The following is a 13,311-nucleotide window of genomic DNA, read 5'->3' as shown; positions in this document are numbered from 1 at the left end:
CGTTCCAGCTTGGCCAGATCCCGCATTGCTGCTCTGCAGCGCCGATTCCGCCTTCCGGAACACCGCATCATATGTGACCTACCTACCCGGTGGAATTCCACGTTACATATGTTGGAGCGGTTGTGTGAGCAGCAGCAAGCAGTTATGGAGTACCAGCTGCATCAGGCGCAAAGAAGTCGCAGTCAGCGCCGATCAGACTTCACAACCACAGAGTGGGCCACTGTGAAGGACGTCTGCCAGGTTTTGCGTCCTTTTGATTATTCCACGCGGATGGCAAGTGCAGATGATGCACTAGTCAGCATGACTGTCCCCCTTATCTGCCTGCTTCAGCAAACTTTGCAAGGGTTAAGGGATGATGTTGTGGAAGAGGTGGAGGATGAGGAGTCACCTTTTCCATCAGCTTCTGGAGAGTCAGCGCCACGTGGTTCCTCACAAAGGGGTACGCAGGGGCCAATTTGTGAGGAGGATGAGGAGGAGTCAATGGAGGAGGAAGAGCTCCGTCCAGAGGAGGGAGCGACACAATTGTCCAGTGGTCAGTGTGTACAGCGAGGGTGGGGTGATGACGAGCGGGCAGAGATCATGTCTCAAGCAGGGGACAGCGTTTCTGGGCCAGTTGGCACTCTGCAGCACATGGTGGATTTCATGCTGCAGTGCCTGAGAAATGACCGCCGCATCGACCACATTCTCAACATGCCTGATTATTGGGTGTTCACCCTCCTCGATCCTCGCTACCGGGACAACGTCCAAAACCTCATCCCTGCGTTGACCCGGGAGCGTAAATTGCGGGAGTACCACGACACACTGGTGAATTCCATCATCTTCTCCTGTCCAACTGAGAGGAGTGCTGCTAGTGCTTTACAAAGCAGCTCAGTGCGTCGAGGCAGTGGGGGAGGCTCTGCCCAAAGAGGGAGCAGAAGCAGTGCCTCTGCCCAAGGCAAGCCCAGTATGGCACAACCCTGGCACACTTTTGTGTGCCCGCCCCAAATGTCTACACCATCACCGGCGGCTCCAGTCAGCAGGAGGCAACGGTTCCGTCAGATGGTGACAGACTACATGGCTTGCCCTCTTACTGTACTCCCAGACGGCTCTTCCCCGTTCAAGTTTTGGGTCTCTAAGCTGGATACATGGCCAGAGCTAAGCCAGTATGCATTGGAGGTGCTGGCTTGCCCTGCGGCTAGTGTCTTATCGGAACGTGTCTTTAGTGCCGCAGGTGGTGTACTAACAGACCGTCGCATGCGACTATCCTCCGATAACTGTTGTGAATTCTGTGGCTGAATTCACTCCTGTGGTCACAAGTGGTATTGCAGCCTCTGGGCTTCCTCCCTCAGGTGTTTTGGTGAGCTCGTTGGCTGCCTTGCTATTTAACTCCACCTGAGTCTGTCTTCCTTGCTCCTTGTCAATGTTCCAGTGTTGGATCTGAGCTCCTGGATCTTTCCTGTGGCCTGCTGCTCTGCTAGATAAGTGTTACTTTGTTTTTGTTTCCGTTTTTTCTGTCCAGCTGTGCTATTCTCTTTTGCTGGAAGCTCTGAGACGCAAAGGGTGCACCGCCGTGCCGTTAGTTCGGCACGGTGGGTCTTTTTGCCCCCCTTTGCGTGGTTCTGCTTTAGGGTTTTTTGTAGACTGCATAGTTCTCTTTGCTATCCTCACTCTGTCTAGAATATCGGGCCTCACTTTGCTGAATCTATTTCATTCCTACGTTTTGTCTTTTCATCTTGCTAACAGTCATTATATGTGGGGGGCTGCCTATTCCTTTGGGGTATTTCTCTGAGGCAAGTCAGGCTTGTATTTCTATCTTCAGGCTAGTCAGCTCCTCAGGCAGTGCCGAGTTGCATAGGTAGTGTTAGGCGCAATCCACTGCTGCTTTTAGTTGTGTGAGGATAGGTTCAGGTATTGCAGTCTGCAGAGATTCCACGTCTCAGAGCTTGTTCTATTGTTTTTGGGTTATTGCCATATCACTGTATGTGCGCTGATTACTGCACACTGTGTTGCCTGATAGCACAGCATAACAGTACAAGGAGCCCAAACCAATGATTCTCAATAGAGGGAAAAAAGAAGTCCTGACATCATTTTTTTTTTCTCCTCAGCTCTGTCTTCAGTTTTTTTTTTTTTTTTTTCCCCTAGACATTAGAGTGCTTCAGGACACAGCTGTGGACATGGATATTCAGGCTCTGTGCTCCTCAATGGATAATCTCGTTATAAATGTACAAAAGATTCAAGATACAATTGATCAGAAATCTATGCTAGAACCAAGAATTCCTATTCCTGATTTGTTTTTTGGTGACAGAACAAAGTTCCTGAGCTTCAAAAATAATTGTAAGCTATTTCTGGCCTTGAAACCTCATTCTTCTGGTAATCCTATTCAACAGGTTTTGATTATTATTTCTTTTTTGCGCGGCGACCCTCAAGACTGGGCGTTTTCTCTTGCGCCAGGAGACCCTGCATTGAGTAATGTTGATGCGTTTTTCCAGGCGCTTGGATTGCTTTACGATGAGCCTAATTCAGTGGATCAGGCTGAGAAAAATTTGCTGGCTTTATGCCAGGGTCAGGATGATGTAGAAGTATATTGTCAGAAATTTAGGAAGTGGTCAGTACTTACTCTGTGGAATGAATCTGCGCTGGCAGCTTTGTTCAGAAAGGGTCTCTCTGAAGCTCTTAAGGATGTCATGGTGGGATTTCCTATGCCTGCTGGTTTGAATGAGTCTATGTCCTTGGCCATTCAGATCGGTCGTCGCTTGCGCGAGCGTAAATCTGTGCACCATCTGGCGGTATTGTCTGAGAGTAAACCTGAGCCTATGCAGTGCGACAGGACTATGACTAAAGTTGAACGGCAAGAACACAGACGTCTGAACAGGCTGTGTTTCTACTGTGGTGATTCCACTCATGCTATTTCTGATTGTCCTAAGCGCACTAAGCGGTCCGCTAGGTCTGCCGTCATTGGTACTGTACAGTCCAAATTCCTTCTGTCCATTACCTTGATATGCTCTTTGTCATCGTATTCTGTCATGGCGTTTGTGGATTCAGGCGCTGCCCTGAATCTGATGGATTTGGATTATGCTAAACGTTGTGGATTTTTCTTGGAGCCTTTGCGGTGTCCTATTCCGTTGAGAGGAATTGATGCTACACCTTTGGCCAAGAATAAGCCTCAGTACTGGGCCCAGCTGACCATGTGCATGGCTCCTGCACATCAGGAAGTTATTCGCTTTCTGGTACTGCATAATCTGCATGATGTGGTCGTGTTGGGGTTGCCATGGCTACAAACCCATAATCCAGTATTAGATTGGAACTCTATGTCGGTAACCAGCTGGGGTTGTCAGGGAGTACATGGTGATGTTCCATTTTTGTCTATTTCGTCATCCATTCCTTCTGACATCCCAGAGTTCTTGTCTGACTTTCAGGATGTATTTGAAGAGCCCAAGTCTGATGCCCAATTTGATTCCTGGTAGTAAATTCCCTAAGGGTCGTTTATTTAATTTGTCCTTGCCTGAACACACCGCTATGCGCAGTTATGTGAAAGAATCCCTGGAGAAGGGACATATTCGCCCATCGTCATCACCACTGGGAGCAGGGTTCTTCTTTGTAGCCAAGAAGGATGGTTCGCTGAGACCGTGTATTGATTACCGCCTTCTTAATAAGATCACTGTTAAGTTTCAGTATCCCTTGCCATTGATATCTGACTTGTTTGCTCGGATTAAGGGGGCTAGTTGGTTTACTAAGATTGATCTTCGTGGTGCGTATAATCTGGTGAGAATCAGGCAGGGAGATGAATGGAAAACAGCATTTAATACGCCCGAGGGTCATTTTGAGTATCTGGTGATGCCGTTCGGACTTGCCAATGCTCCATCTGTTTTTCAGTCTATTATGCATGACATTTTCCGTGAGTATCTGGAAAAATTCCTGATTGTTTACTTGGATGACATTTTGATCTTCTCTGATGATTGGGAGTCTCATGTGAAGCAAGTCAGAATGGTTTTCCAGGTACTGCGTGCTAACTCTTTGTTTGTGAAGGGATCAAAGTGTCTCTTCGGTGTGCAGAAAGTTTCATTTTTGGGGTTCATCTTTTCCCCTTCTACTATCGAGATGGATCCGGTTAAGGTCCAGGCCATCCAGGATTGGACTCAGCCGACATCTCTGAAAAGTCTGCAGAAATTCCTGGGCTTTGCTAATTTTTATCGTCGCTTCATCTGTAATTTTTCTAGCATTGCCAGACCATTGACCGATTTGACCAAGAAGGGTGCTGATTTGGTTAATTGGTCTTCTGCTGCCGTGGAAGCTTTTCAGGAGTTGAAGCGTCGTTTTTGCTGTGCCCCTGTGTTGTGTCAACCAGATGTTTCTCTTCCGTTCCAGGTCGAGGTTGATGCTTCTGAGATTGGAGCAGGGGCGGTTTTGTCACAGAGAGGTTCTGGTTGCTCAGTGTTGAAACCATGTGCTTTCTTTTCCAGGAAATTTTCTGCTGCTGAGCGTAATTATGATGTGGGCAACCGAGAGTTGCTGGCCATGAAGTGGGCATTCGAGGAGTGGCGTCATTGGCTTGAGGGAGCTAAGCATCGCGTGGTGGTATTGACTGATCATAAGAATCTTACTTATCTCGAGTCTGCCAAGCGCTTGAATCCTAGACAGGCCCGTTGGTCGTTATTTTTTGCTCATTTTGATTTTGTGATTTCGTACCTTCCGGGCTCTAAAAATGTGAAGGCGGATGCTCTGTCTAGGAGTTTTGTGCCCGACTCTCCGGGGTTATCTGAGCCGGCGAGTATCCTCAAGGAAGGAGTCATTGTGTCTGCCATCTCTCCTGATTTGCAGAGAGTGTTGCAGAAATTTCAGGCTAATAAACCTGATCGTTGTCCGGCCGAGAAACTGTTCGTCCCTGGTAGGTGGACTAGTAAAGTTATCTCTGAACTTCATTGTTCGGTGCTGGCTGGTCATCCAGGAATCTTGGGTACCAGAGAGTTAGTGGCTAGATCCTTCTGGTGGCCATCTCTGTCACGGGATGTGCGTGCTTTTGTGCAGTCCTGTGGGATTTGTGCTAGGGCTAAGCCCTGCTGTTCACGTGCCAGTGGGTTGCTTTTGCCCTTGCCGGTCCCGAAGAGGCCTTGGACACATATTTCGATGGATTTCATTTCTGACCTTCCCGTTTCTCAAAAGATGTCGGTCATTTGGGTGGTCTGTGATCGCTTTTCTAAAATGGTCCATCTGGTGCCCTTGGTTAAATTGCCTTCCTCCTCTGATTTGGTGCCTTTGTTCTTCCAGCATGTGGTTCGTTTGCATGGCATTCCTGAGAATATTGTTTTTGACAGAGGTTCCCAGTTTGTCTCGAGGTTCTGGCGAGCCTTTTGTGGTAGGATGGGCATTGACCTATCTTTTTCCTCGGCCTTCCATCCTCAGACTAATGGCCAGACCGAACGAACCAATCAGACCTTGGAAACATATCTGAGATGTTTTGTTTCTGCTGACCAGGATGATTGGGTGTCATTTTTGCCGTTGGCTGAGTTCGCCCTTAATAATCGGGCCAGCTCGGCTACCTTGGTCTCTCCATTTTTCTGCAATTCTGGGTTCCATCCTCGTTTCTCTTCAGGACAGGTTGAGTCTTCGGACTGTCCCGGTGTGGATTCTGTGGTGGATAGGTTGCAGCAGATCTGGACTCAGGTAGTGGACAATTTGATCTTGTCCCAGGAGAAGGCTCAGCTTTTCGCTAATCGTAGACGCCGTGTGGGTCCCCGACTTCGTGTTGGGGATCTGGTTTGGTTATCTTCTCGTCATATTCCTATGAAGGTTTCCTCTCCTAAATTTAAACCTCGTTTTATTGGTCCGTATAGGATTTCTGAGATTCTCAATCCGGTGTCTTTTCGTCTGACCCTCCCAGACTCCTTTTCCATACATAATGTATTCCATAGGTCGTTGTTGAGAAGATACGTGGCACCTATGGTTCCATCTGTGGAGCCTCCTGCCCCTGTTTTGGTGGAGGGGGAATTGGAGTATATTGTGGAGAAAATTTTGGATTCTCGTGTCTCTAGACGGAAACTCCAGTATCTGGTCAAATGGAAGGGTTATGCTCAGGAGGATAATTCCTGGGTTTTTGCCTCTGATGTCCATGCCCCAGATCTTGTTCGTGCCTTTCATGTGGCTCATCCTGGTCAGCCTGGGGGTTCTGGTGAGGGTTCAGTGACCCCTCCTCAAGGGGGGGGTACTGTTGTGAATTCTGTGGCTGAATTCACTCCTGTGGTCACAAGTGGTATTGCAGCCTCTGGGCTTCCTCCCTCAGGTGTTTTGGTGAGCTCGTTGGCTGCCTTGCTATTTAACTCCACCTGAGTCTGTCTTCCTTGCTCCTTGTCAATGTTCCAGTGTTGGATCCGAGCTCCTGGATCTTTCCTGTGGCCTGCTGCTCTGCTAGATAAGTGTTACTTTGTTTTTGTTTCCGTTTTTTCTGTCCAGCTGTGCTATTCTCTTTTGCTGGAAGCTCTGAGACGCAAAGGGTGCACCGCCGTGCCGTTAGTTCGGCACGGTGCGTCTTTTTGCCCCCCTTTGCGTGGTTCTGCTTTAGGGTTTTTTGTAGACTGCATAGTTCTCTTTGCTATCCTCGCTCTGTCTAGAATATCGGGCCTCACTTTGCTGAATCTATTTCATTCCTACGTTTTGTCTTTTCATCTTGCTAACAGTCATTATATGTGGGGGGCTGCCTATTCCTTTGGGGTATTTCTCTGAGGCAAGTCAGGCTTGTATTTCTATCTTCAGGCTAGTCAGCTCCTCAGGCAGTGCCGAGTTGCATAGGTAGTGTTAGGCGCAATCCACTGCTGCTTTTAGTTGTGTGAGGATAGGTTCAGGTATTGCAGTCTGCAGAGATTCCACGTCTCAGAGCTTGTTCTATTGTTTTTGGGTTATTTCCATATCACTGTATGTGCGCTGATTACTGCACACTGTGTTGCCTGATAGCACAGCATAACAGATAACGTTGACCGGCTTACTTTCCTGAAAATGAACCAGGCCTGGATCTCGCAGGAATTTGCCACTCCTCTGCCTGATTAAGTAATTGGGTGTCATCCAGGTCTCCTGCTGTGTTCATCTTTCTACCACCTGAACTGCTATTCCTGGGCTCCAACACCGCCAGTTGCGGCTCAGAAGTGCAGGCTGCACAGTAAAAACATACGACCCAGTGTTATTGGGTTTCAGTAACGTCAGCTGATCCCCAGCTGTGTAGCCGGCAATGTGTCCTGCGACCGCCACGCTGGCACAACAACCTAAATGTAAGGGAACCGTTCCCCCCTCCCCCCCCCGTCGTTTGTTACTGAAAGAGCCATCTTGTGCAGCAGTAATGCTGCACAAGGAAAAGGTAGCTCTTTTTTTTTAGCTCCTTGCACACACAGAACTTAACACTTATAAAATGTGTTCACTGATACCGTTATACTGTCCCGGAGCTGGGACTTTCCTTCGCAATGTGACGCAGCACAGCCGTCATTCCTACCCCCTTGGTGCCATGCGCTGCCTCCTCAGCGTTGTTTTAAGCTGTCACGGAGCCTGCGCTGTTCTGTTATCCCTTGGGCATGCCCTATTTGCGTTGCCTGTCTTCTGACATAATTTGGTGTCAGGCTGGCTGCGCCTGTGCGGCCGCGCTGCCCGAGATCCCGCCTCGCTGTGTCTTCTGATTGAGTCACACTGCGGGCTTGGGATCCATGGGCATGCGCAGTGCATATCTTCCCCTCGGGCTCTCGCTCATTTCCCTCCGCCTTCTTTAGACTGTGCGCCGTCAGCTGATCCCTAATAGCATGCCACGGCCGTGACACCGCACAGTCTGAAGAAGAGGGAAGGAGGGGAGTGAGAGTCGAGGATATGCACTGTGCATGTCCATGGTTCCAAGGCCCGCAGTGGGATTACGTTGGACGAGACTGCGAGGTGGGATCTGGAGCAGCGTGGACGCACAGGCAGTGACAGCCTGACACCAAATTATGTCAGAAGACAGGCAGCGCTAATTGGGCATGGCCAAGGGCTAACAGAACAGCGCAGGCTCCGTGACAGCTTAAAACAACGCTCAGGAGGCAGCGCACGGCACCAAGGGGATAGGAATGACAGCTGTGCTGTGTTCCATTACGAAGGAAATTCGCACCTCCGGGACGGTTTAACGGTATAAGGGGACACATTTTTAGTGTTTACTTCGGTGTTTGCAAGGAGCATAATTAAAAGAACCACCTTTTCCTTTTGCATCGTTAGTGCTGCACAAGATGGCTCTTTCAGCTACAAACGTCTTGGGGGGGGGGTTAAAGGTTCCCTTTCAACTTGCTCCAATCAGGCTTCGGCCTACACTCTGTTCCTCTGCTCCTCCTGCTGTCCCTGGGCTCTAACACCGCCAGTTGGTGCCTGGAAGTGCTGTGTGCACAGTCAACAGTCGCTCCTCTGTTATTGGGGTTCAGTAACGTCAGCTGATCCCCAGCTGTGTGTGCGGCAATACCTCCAATCTGCTCCTCCTGCTGTCCCTGGGCTCTAACACCGCCAGTTGGTGCCTGGAATTGCTGTGTGCACAGTCAACAGTCGCTCCTCTGTTATTGGGGTTCAGTAACGTCAGCTGATCCCCAGCTGTGTGTGCGGCAATACCTCCAATCTGCTCCTCCTGCTGTCCCTGGGCTCTAACACCGCCAGTTGGTGCCTGGAAGTGCTGTGTGCACAGTCAACAGTCGCTCCTCTGTTATTGGGGTTCAGTAACCTCAGCTGATCCCCAGCTGTGTGTGCGGCAATACCTCCAATCTGCTCCTCCTGCTGTCCCTGGGCTCTAACACCGCCAGTTGGTGCCTGGAAGTGCTGTGTGCACAGTCAACAGTCGCTCCTCTGTTATTGGGGTTCAGTAACGTCAGCTGATCCCCAGCTGTGTATCCGGCAACGTGTCATGCGACCGCCACGCTGGCACAACTAAAATGTAAGGGGACCTGTCCCCCCCCCCCCTAGGCGTTTGTTACTGAAAGAGCCACCATGTGCAGCACTAATACAGCACAAGGGAAAGGTCGCTCTTGAAATTATGCTCCTTGCAAACGCTGAACTACACACTCATGTAATGTGTCCCCTCACACCGTCCAACCGTCCCGGAGGTGGGACTTTCCTTTGTAATGTGACGGAGCACAGCCGTCATTGCTACCCCCTTGGCACCGTGCGCTGCCTCCTTAGCGTTGTTTGATTCCGTCATGGACCCTGCGCTGTTATGTTATCCCTTGGCCATGCACAGTTTGCGCTGCCCGTCCTCTGACATCATTTGTTGTCGTCCTGGCTGCGCCTGTGCGTCCACGCTGCCCGAAATCACACCTCGCAGTGTCGTCTAATGTGATCCCACAGTGGGCCTGGTATCCATGGCCATGCGCAGTGCATATACTAGCCTCTCACTCCCCTTCTTCACGCTTCTTCAGACTAGGCGGTGTCAGCTGATCCCTAATAGCATGCCACGGCTGTGACGCCGCACAGTCTGAAGAAGCAGGAAGGAGGTGAGTGAGAGGCGATGATATGCACTGCGCATGCCCATGGATCCCTGGCCCGCAGTGGGACTACATTAGATGACACTGCGAGGTTGGATCTCGGGCAGCTTGGACGCACAGGCACTGCCAGCCTGACACCTACATGATGTCAGAAGACGGGCACCGCTAACTGTGCATGGCCAAGGGATAACATTACAGCGCGGGCTCCGTGACAGAACCAAGCAACGTTGAGGAGGTGGCGCCCGGCACCAAGGGGGTTGGAATGACGGCTGTGCTGTGTCACATTACAAAGGAAAGTCCCACTTCCGGGATGGTTTGACGGTGTGAGGGGACACATTATATGAGTGTGTACTTCAGCGTTTGCAAGGAGCATAATTTTCGGAGCCACCATTTTCCATGTGCAGTATTACTGCTGTACAAGATGGCTCTTTCAGCAACAAATGCCTGGGGGGGGGGGGTTAAAGGTTCCCTTTCGACTTGCTCCACTGCAGGCTTCGGCCTACACTCTGCTCCTCTTTGATTCCCTGGGTTTCAACACTGTCAGTTGCCACCTGGAAGTGTTGTCTACACAGAAAAAACACTAGGTGATGTGTCAGTGGGGTTCAGCACCGCCAGCTGTTCCCCTGCTGTGTAGTCGGCAACGTGTCCAGCACAAGCCACGCTGGCACAACAGAACAAAAGCTGCCACCAGTGCAGGCTTCGGCCTACACTCTGCTCCTCTCCTCCTCCTGCTGACCCTGGGCTCAAACACCTCCAGTTTCTGCCCGGAAGTGCTAGCTGCACAGAGAAAAACACCAGCCAATGTGTTAGTGGGGTTCAGCAACGCCAGCTGTTCCCCTGCTGTGTAGCCAGCAACGTGACCTGCAAACGCCACGCAGGCACATGAACTGAAATTAAAGGGAACCTGGCCCCACCCCCCCAGGTGTTTCTATGTATAACAGCCACCTAGTACAGCAGTACTGCTGCATTTGTACAAGGTGGCTGACTTTTTCTCCTTGCCCACGTGGAACTCAACACGTACAAAATGTGTCTCATTGAGACCATTCCACTGTCCCTGAGGTGTGACTTTCCTTTCTAATGATACGCAGCACCCCCCTTGGTAGCGTTTCCCGTCTTTTGTCATCATGGTTAGCTGGCTGCGCCTGTGCATCCGCCCTGCTAGAAACAACGCCCCTCGTTGTCATATTTATTTTGTCAGCGAAGTTGTGGTTTATGGGCACGAGCAGTGCATATGTTCGCCTGTCTTAACTCATCTCCTTCCGCCTTCTTCAGACTGTGCGGCCTCCTGGCCGTGGTAGGCGATAAGGGATCAGCTGAGGCCGCCCAGTCTGAAGCAGGTGTAAGGACATGTGTGAGCGGCAAACCTATTTACTGCACAAGGCCACGAATCCCAGCCACGCAGTGCGATTTTTTGAAAACACACTGTGGGTCTGGGATTCATGTCCATCGCTAACCGCAACGGCCGACATGAAATGAGGTCAGAAGACAGGAAGCGCTCACAGCGCATGGCCAAGGGATCACAATAGCGCAGACTCCTGTACAGCAAATAACAACGCTCAGGAATCTGCGCCCAGTACCTAGGTGCAAATTTTGACACCTGTGCTGTGTCTCCTTAAAAAGACAAGTCACGCCTCCACAACTGTTTGACAGTATAATGGGCTAAATAGTGTACGTGTTTTATTCAGCGTGTGCAAGGAGCAAACTAAATAGAGCAACCTTTTACTTGTGCAGCATTAATGCTGCACAAGGTGTGGCTCTTGTACCTTGCAACACCTGAGGGGGGGTTAAAGGTAACCTTTGAAATTGGTTCAACTAGGCTTCGGCCTACACTCTGCTCCTCTCCTCCTCCTGCTGACCCTGGGCTCTAACACCGCCAGTTTTTGCCCGGACATGCGATCTGCACAGAGAAAAACACCAGTCAATGTGTCAGTGGGGTTCAGCAACGCCAGCTGTTCCCCTGCTGTGTAGCTTGCATCGTGTCCAGCACAAGCCACGCTGGCACAACCGACCAAAAGCTGCCACCAGTGCAGGCTTCGGCCTACACATTTCTCCTCTCCTCCTCCTGCTGACCCTGGGCTCTAACACCGCCAGTTTTTGCCCGGACATGCGATCTGCACAGAGAAAAACACCAGTCAATGTGTCAGTGGGGTTCAGCAACGCCAGCTGTTCCCCTGCTGTGTAGCTTGTAACGTGACCTGCAAACGCCACGCAGGCACATGAACTGAAATTGAAGGGAGCCTGCCCCCCACCCCCAGGTGTTTCTATGTATAACAGCCACCTTGTACAGCAGTACTGCTGCATTTGTACAAGGTGGCTGACTTTTTCTCCTTGCCCACGTGGAACTCAACACGTACAAAATGTGTCTCATTGAGACCATTCCACTGTCCCTGAGGTGTGACTTTCCTTTCTAATGATACGCAGCACCACCCTTGTTAGCGCTGCCCATCTTTTGACATCATTGGTTAGCTGGCTGCGCCTGTGCGTCTGCCCTGCTCGAAACAACGCCCCTCGGTGTCTTATTTTTTTGGACAGCGAGGGTGTGATTGATGGGCATGTGCAGTGCATATGTTTGCCTGTGTTCACTCATCTCCTTCCGCCTTCTTCAGACTGGGTGTCTTCATGGCCGCGGCAGGCGATAAGGGATCAGATGAGGCCGCCCAGTCTGAAGCAGGTGTAAGGACATGTGTGAGTGTCAAACATATTTACTGCACAAGGCCACGAATCCCAGCCACGCAGTGTGATTTTTTGAAAACACACTGTGGGTCTGGGATTCATGTCCATCGCTAACCGCAACGGCCGACATGAAATGAGGTCAGAAGACAGGAAGCGCTCACAGCGCATGACCAAGGGATCACAATAGCGCAGACTCCTGTACAGCAAATAACAACGCTCAGGAATCTGCGCCCAGCAGCTAGGTGTAAATTTTGACACCTGTGCTGCATCTCCTTAAAAAGACAAGTCACGCCTCCACTACTGTTTGACAGTATAGTGGGCTAAATAGTGTACGTGTTTTATTCAGCGTGTGCAAGGAGCAAATTAAATAGAGCAACCTTTTACTTGTGCAGCATTAATGCTGCACAAGGTGTGGCTCTTGTACCTTGCAACACCTGAGGGGGGGTTAAAGGTAACCTTTGAAATTGGTTCAGCTAGGCTTCGGCCTACACTCTGCTCCTCTCCTGCTGACCCTGGGCTCAAACACCGCTAGTTTTTGCCCGGAACTGCTAGCTGCACAGAGAAAAACACCAGTCAATGTGTTAGTGGGGTTCAGCACTGCCAGCTGTTCCCCTGCTGTGTAGTCGGCATCGTGTCCAGCACAAGCCACGCTGGCACAACTGACCAAAAGCTGCCACCAGTGCAGGCTTCGGCCTACACTCTGCTCCTCTCCTCCTCCTGCTGACCCTGGGCTCAAACACCTCCAGTTTCTGCCCGGAAGTGCTAGCTGCACAGAGAAAAACACCAGCCAATGTGTTAGTGGGGTTCAGCACCGCCAGATGTTCCCCTGCTGTGTAGCCGGCAACGTGTCCTGCAAACGCCACGCAGGCACATGAACTGAAATTGAAGGGAGCCTGCCCCCCACCCCCAGGTGTTTCTATGTATAACAGCCACCTTGTACAGCAGTACTGCTGCATTTGTACAAGGTGGCTGACTTTTTCTCCTTGCCCACGTGGAACTCAACACGTACAAAATGTGTCTCATTAGAGACCATTCCACTGTCCCTGAGGTGTGACTTTCCTTTCTAATGACACGCAGCACCCCCATTGTTAGCGCTGCCCGTCTTCTGACATCATTGGTTGGCTGGCTGTGCCTGTGCGTCCGCCCTGCCCGACACAACGCCCCTCGTTGTCTCATATATTTTGACTGCGAGGGT

The sequence above is a fragment of the Ranitomeya imitator genome, chromosome 3 (genome assembly GCF_032444005.1).
Source record: "Ranitomeya imitator isolate aRanImi1 chromosome 3, aRanImi1.pri, whole genome shotgun sequence".
Classification (NCBI taxonomy): Eukaryota; Metazoa; Chordata; class Amphibia; order Anura; family Dendrobatidae; genus Ranitomeya; species Ranitomeya imitator.
The sequence above is the reverse complement of the archived record's forward strand: the minus strand, read 5'-3'. Positions refer to the sequence as shown.